Source organism: Pleurodeles waltl, unplaced genomic scaffold (assembly GCF_031143425.1).
Source record: "Pleurodeles waltl isolate 20211129_DDA unplaced genomic scaffold, aPleWal1.hap1.20221129 scaffold_70, whole genome shotgun sequence".
NCBI classification, from domain to species: Eukaryota; Metazoa; Chordata; class Amphibia; order Caudata; family Salamandridae; genus Pleurodeles; species Pleurodeles waltl.
In genome coordinates, this window is record NW_027150391.1 from 2,181,569 (window position 1) to 2,187,188 (window position 5,620).

The 5,620-nt window shown below is 42.7% G+C and overlaps 1 non-coding gene across 1 annotated transcript; it reads left to right on the forward strand.

Moving 5' to 3' along the window:
- TRNAF-GAA (transfer RNA phenylalanine (anticodon GAA)) lies at positions 1 to 73 on the forward strand. The gene has a single exon. It is a non-coding gene; the product is annotated as a tRNA-Phe (tRNA).
- Positions 74 to 5,620: the final 5,547 nt, after the last annotated feature.

The window sequence follows — 5,620 nt, forward strand, 5'->3', positions numbered from 1 at the left end:
GCCGAAATAGCTCAGTTGGGAGAGCGTTAGACTGAAGATCTAAAGGTCCCTGGTTCGATCCCGGGTTTCGGCAGATGGTGGGTTCACTTTTTATTCTTTCATTCTCTTTCTTTTATTGTTTCCTTCTTTCGTATTCTTTCTTTCTCCGTTCAGCCTCCTTCTCTCCAGTTTATCCCTTAAATGAAAAGGTCACACCAAGATGGATCTTTACACAGCTCTAAGGTTTAATGCACCTGATGCCCAGATCCATGATTTCTGACGTAGGTTCTCTAATGACAGAGTTGAATATGGCACAGTAGCTTAGCTGGTTAATGCGCCTGCTGCAAAGCAAAACATGAACTCGAAGGTCACAGTTTTATAGTTTAGGGGCGTTACCTTAGTGAGTTAATGCTTTTATTAGAGCTTTCCGTGTGTGACCTACAGGTCGCAAGTTACTATCAGCTCAGTGCGGTATGCACCTGCTTCAAACAGCTCCATGTAAACTCCAGGACATAAGGTTGGTTAACATTGTTTCCTTGGGGTATGATGATTACTTATTGAATATTGTGTGCTACATACGTGACTAATGTTACTATAATACTTTCATATAACATTCCTTCTTAAATGTGGCAAGTAACATGGTTTCCTTGCTCGGCGTCCATTGATATGCCAGGACTGTCCGCCTCCTGTTCATTCCAGGTACTGATAATAACGGGGGCACTTTGGGGCTTTTCATCCGTGGTCTGCGTGTCTGTCAGTCCCAGAACATCTCCAAACCAATGCATTTATTTTCAATCCAGGTACATTTCAATCACGCAGTACCAGTTGGAGCTTTGGTCTTTGTATCACTCGGGTTCACGCACATATTACATACTCTGTGCTATTACGTCATAAATAAGCAATAAATATATTTCCATGATGTAAGGTTACTTGCTAGCAGTGCCGAAATGGGCAACACTTGACTCCAGGATCCCATAAACCGGGGGCCGAGGTGTGGAACCGGAAAGAGAGCGGAGTCACCGGGCGGAGCATTGCACAGCGGTGTCTGACGGTCAACTTATACATTCATTTTATAAAATCTCTGCCACAAAGACATTTACCACAAGTCAATGTGATAGTAAATCTGTTCCTGCTTACTTAGTTGGAGACACGGAGGCTGCATTTTAAAATCTCCTATGACATTAAGGCACTTGCTGCAGGGATCTTTGCTGCCCAGCACAGTTCATAGATCATAATGAGGGCATGATCAGTCTGGTGGTTAACAAACTATCTGGAGACATCTACGTTTTGCCTGGTCACAGATTTGACTCATAAAGTAGCAGAGAAGGTTAATGTGCCTGCTGCAAAGTACATTGTGTCACATCAGACCACAAATTTGCATTTTAGGTGGAGTGGTAACTGCTTTTGACACAGAGATCCTTTTCTTGCTTCTAGTTCATAAGTTCCAATGTTTCTGTTATAGCACAGTGAGCTATGAAACAGCACCAAGGAGCTCCTTGCAAAAAGCAACCAGAGGTTTAGATTTTTCTTTCTCGTTCTGCTGTTATTCTAAGCCAGTGGTTCCCAACCTTTTGAGTTCTGTCGACCCCCACTTTATCATTACTGGAGCCTGGGGACCCCACTGAATCTTTTTTCGAATCCGGGGACACCCCACTGAGTCATTACTGAAAAGTGGGGACCTAATCTGTTAATATTATGTAATTTTCTATATGGTTTCGCAGACCCCCAGGGGTCACTAGACCACAGGTTGGGAACCACTGTTCGAAGCTTTCTAAAAATTTGAACCCAGGCCCCCAGGTTGCAAACGCAGTAGCTCGAGACATTCGGCCAGATCTCTCCCCCATTTTTCCTTTCCACCTGTATGGTTTATTGGCCTAATCTCCTTCTCCTTCCCACTTGTATGATGTCTTTGCCTAATGTGTGTGTGATGTAAAACACTCTGAGACCCTACACTGGGATGAGTAGTGTACAAAAGAAATGAAAAAGAAAAATTAATTAGTGCTATTTTAATCGCTATTAGTGTAATTTCTCCTCCACACTGATACATTTGGCGTTCTCACAGTGCATTCATCTGTCACACACACAGGGGTTTAACCAAGTCAAAAAGCTGCCTCCAAATCATAATTTCCATTAAGTACTTGTGAAGTGATAACAAGCTGTGTACCTTTTTACCCTGAATCTAGGCGATAGGCCCCAGGTAGCTCCCAGCCAGGGTGACACTGCAACAAAAGCAGGGCTGATAGCCCTTTAAATGAAGCCTTTGTTTTGGGCCCAGCTGAAAGTGAAAATACGAAAGGCCTCTCAGCCTACAGTTTGCTGCTCTCAATGAAAAGCAAGCATGTGTTCTGCATGTGTTCTGATGTTGGCAAATTATGCTGAAGAAACTCATTATACTTCTTTGGGGCCAGTCCAGATCCCCAATATGGCTCAACAATAGCTGCCAGATCCAGGATCTTGCGGATCTCTTTCATTTCCTGTACTGGGTTGATCGTACATAAAGCTATACCATTATCTCTTCACATCTTGTGTGATGGCACCGGAGGTGGCAGGGCCATCCCCACTTGGTTTTTAGTTTGTACCAACTGTGATTTAGTGTATAATCGGTGGAGACGTGTCAGGGGAGGAAGGGTAAACTTTGGGAAGTGAATTTTGAAGGCGAATGAGAATCCGATAATGGGGAAAAGAAAACAGTGTGGGGCGTGAAGGCACAGGATCCTCATTAAATTATATAACAGGGACAATGGGAGCAATTGAGAAACAAGCATTTGCAATGCAACTGGTCTCGCATTTGCTCATGTTAGAGCTGATAGCGTTGTAAACTCCTAACCCGACTTTTCACCTATCAGCAAAAGTACATTTATGTACGTAACCTGAAAAAGTGCAATTAACTGTGTAAAGCGCTCGACTTCTGCCAAGCGAAATCGCGCTAGTAAAATAGAGAAAAAGTAGTCCACGAGCCGGACAGAGAACAGCGAGCCTCGCATGTTTTCTGTTCTTGGTCGATGCGCTCGAGGAGGGCCAGCCACCGGAAAAGGCATGACGTATGCATGCCTTCGACTAATGAAAGCAAGCGGATTTTAATAGGCAAGCCCACGAACCAATGAAAAACACTGACGTGATGTCGACAGGGCTCCGAGCCCTTTTCTAATAACGAAAGCGTCTCACTGAGATACGCATGCGCGAGCGCATGCAACGCAGGTTCGACCCTAACAAATGACCACTGTCGAAGAATCCCTATCCACACATGAGGAGGCAGTATTAGACTCCACCCACTGCGTATCTGTTATCCCTAGAGTAGCTCCGGATAGGGGTAGTACAGATAGCAGGGACCTTAACCCCAATAATTTAAATGGCGATACAGAACGTGAACCCCGCTAAAATGTATAAGAATGTCTGATCCCATAACCAAATGCAAATTAGCCTGTTAAGGGGCAATTAAGACTGGAAAGCAAGATCATAAAAAGCCTAATAAACAGGCCACAGTAAAATCTGCCACAAGGAAAAGCATGGCTAAAGTAACATCGGAGGAGTTTAACAATGGTGTCTCCATGGCCATTCTACCAGATTGTTATCATGGAGTTTTCAGCTACATGTGTGCTAGCATTGGTTAATTTCTATAACAACATTCCGAAGACGGAGCTTAATTCAGTTCTGAGTCAACTAAAAAAGGATCTCGAAGCTATCAGGAATGATATTTATAAGGATGTAATAATCCTGTGGGGTTATTAGAATAGAATTATGTGCCAAGGATGCCGCCAAGATATGTGGTTTAAGTGAAAGGGGTTCTGATGGGCCTTCATACTTTATACACTCCCCTTACTGTGACCGATTGAATGAGTTTCTTGTTCATACTGATTTGGCTTTTTTGCAATGAGATTTGCTCCCCGTCAGCCCCATTTACGTATACATTTAATGGATTAGGGAGAAATTCGGTGATAGACTATATAGTAGTAACTAATAGGCATGCCGCAAGGGTTGGAATTTTTATTACCTACTCCATTGCATATAGCGACCATTACCCTTTAAGCATTGAATTGGGTCTTTTGTCCAATGATGGTTAGCCCAGGTGGTGCAGCCAAACCCTTGTATGGTGGGTGATATAGAACTCACAAGCAAAATGGGTATTCACTCTGCGATGGTCTCAGATTGATCCCAGGAGTTTTCAAAAAACCTAATCTGCTGTAATAAACAACTTTTTGAGCAATGTCTGGATATGGACTCTAGCCCTTGAAAAAAGCTCTTCATAATAGCCCACACTGCATTCATGAGATCCGGCTACCAGAAAAAACTATAATTATGTCCTAAGGCAGAGGACAAAAGTTCTGAAAGAAGAACTGTGGGATAAACTTAACCTCTTAGCTGCTGGTTAGCCCCCCCTCCTTCCCCCCCCCCAGTTCTGAGCCCTTTTTGGGCTATTTGGGGTATTTCGCTCTTAGGCCTTCATAACTTTTTGTCCACATAAGCTATCCACGCCAAATTTGCGTCCTTTTTTTCCAACATCGTAGGGTACCCAGAGTTTGTGGTTTTGCCTGGAGGAGACCAAGAAATTAGCCAAAATACAGTGAAAATTTAGTTTTTTTTAAAAAAAATGGGAAAAAGGGCTGCCAAAGAAGGCTTGTGGTTTTTTCCCTGAAAATGGCATCAACAAAGGGTCTCTGGTGCTAAAATCACCATCTTCCCACCTTTCAGGAACAGGCAGACTTGAATCAGAAAACCACATTTTTCAACACAATTTTGGCATTTTACTGGGACATACCTCATTTTTACTATTTTTGGTGCTTTCAGCCTCCTTCCAGTTAGTGACAGGAATGGGTGTGAAACCAATACTGATTCTGAAAAGTAGACATAATTCTGAATTCAGCAAGGGGTCATTTTTGTAGATCCTACAAGGTTTTCCTACAGAAAATAACAGCTGAAATAATAAAATATTGAAAGTGAGCTGAAAAAAACAGCAATTTTTCTCCACGTTTTACTCTGTAACTTTTTCCTGCAATGTCAGAATTTTTAAAGCAATATACCGTTACGTGTGCTGGACTCTTCCGGTTGCGAGGATATATAGGGCTTGTAGGTTCATCAAGATCCCTAGGTACCCAGAGCCAATAAATGAGGTGCACCTTGCAATGGGTTTTCATTCTATACCGGGTATACAGCAATTCATTTGCTGAAATATAAAGAGTGAAAAATAGGTAGCAAGAAAACCTTTGTATTTCCAAAATGGTCATAAAATAAGGTGTTGAGAAGCAGTGGTTATTTGCGCATCTCTGAATTCCGGGGAGCCCATACTAGCATGTGAATTACAGGCCATTTCTCAAATAGACGTCTTTTTTACACACTGTCTTACATTTGGAAGGAAAAAATGTAGAGAAAGACAAGGGGCAATAACACTTGTTTTGCTATTCTGTGTTTCCCCAAGTCTCCCGATAAAAATTGTACCTCACTTGCATGGATAGGCCTAATGCTCGCGACAGGAAACGCAACATGGACACATCACATTTTTACATTGAAATCTGACGTGTTTTTTGCAAAGTGCCTAGCTGTAGATTTTGGCCTCTAGCTCAGCTGGCACCTAGGGAAGCCTACCAAACTTGTGCATTTTTGAAAACTAGACACCTAGGGGAATCCAGGATGGGGTGACTTGTGG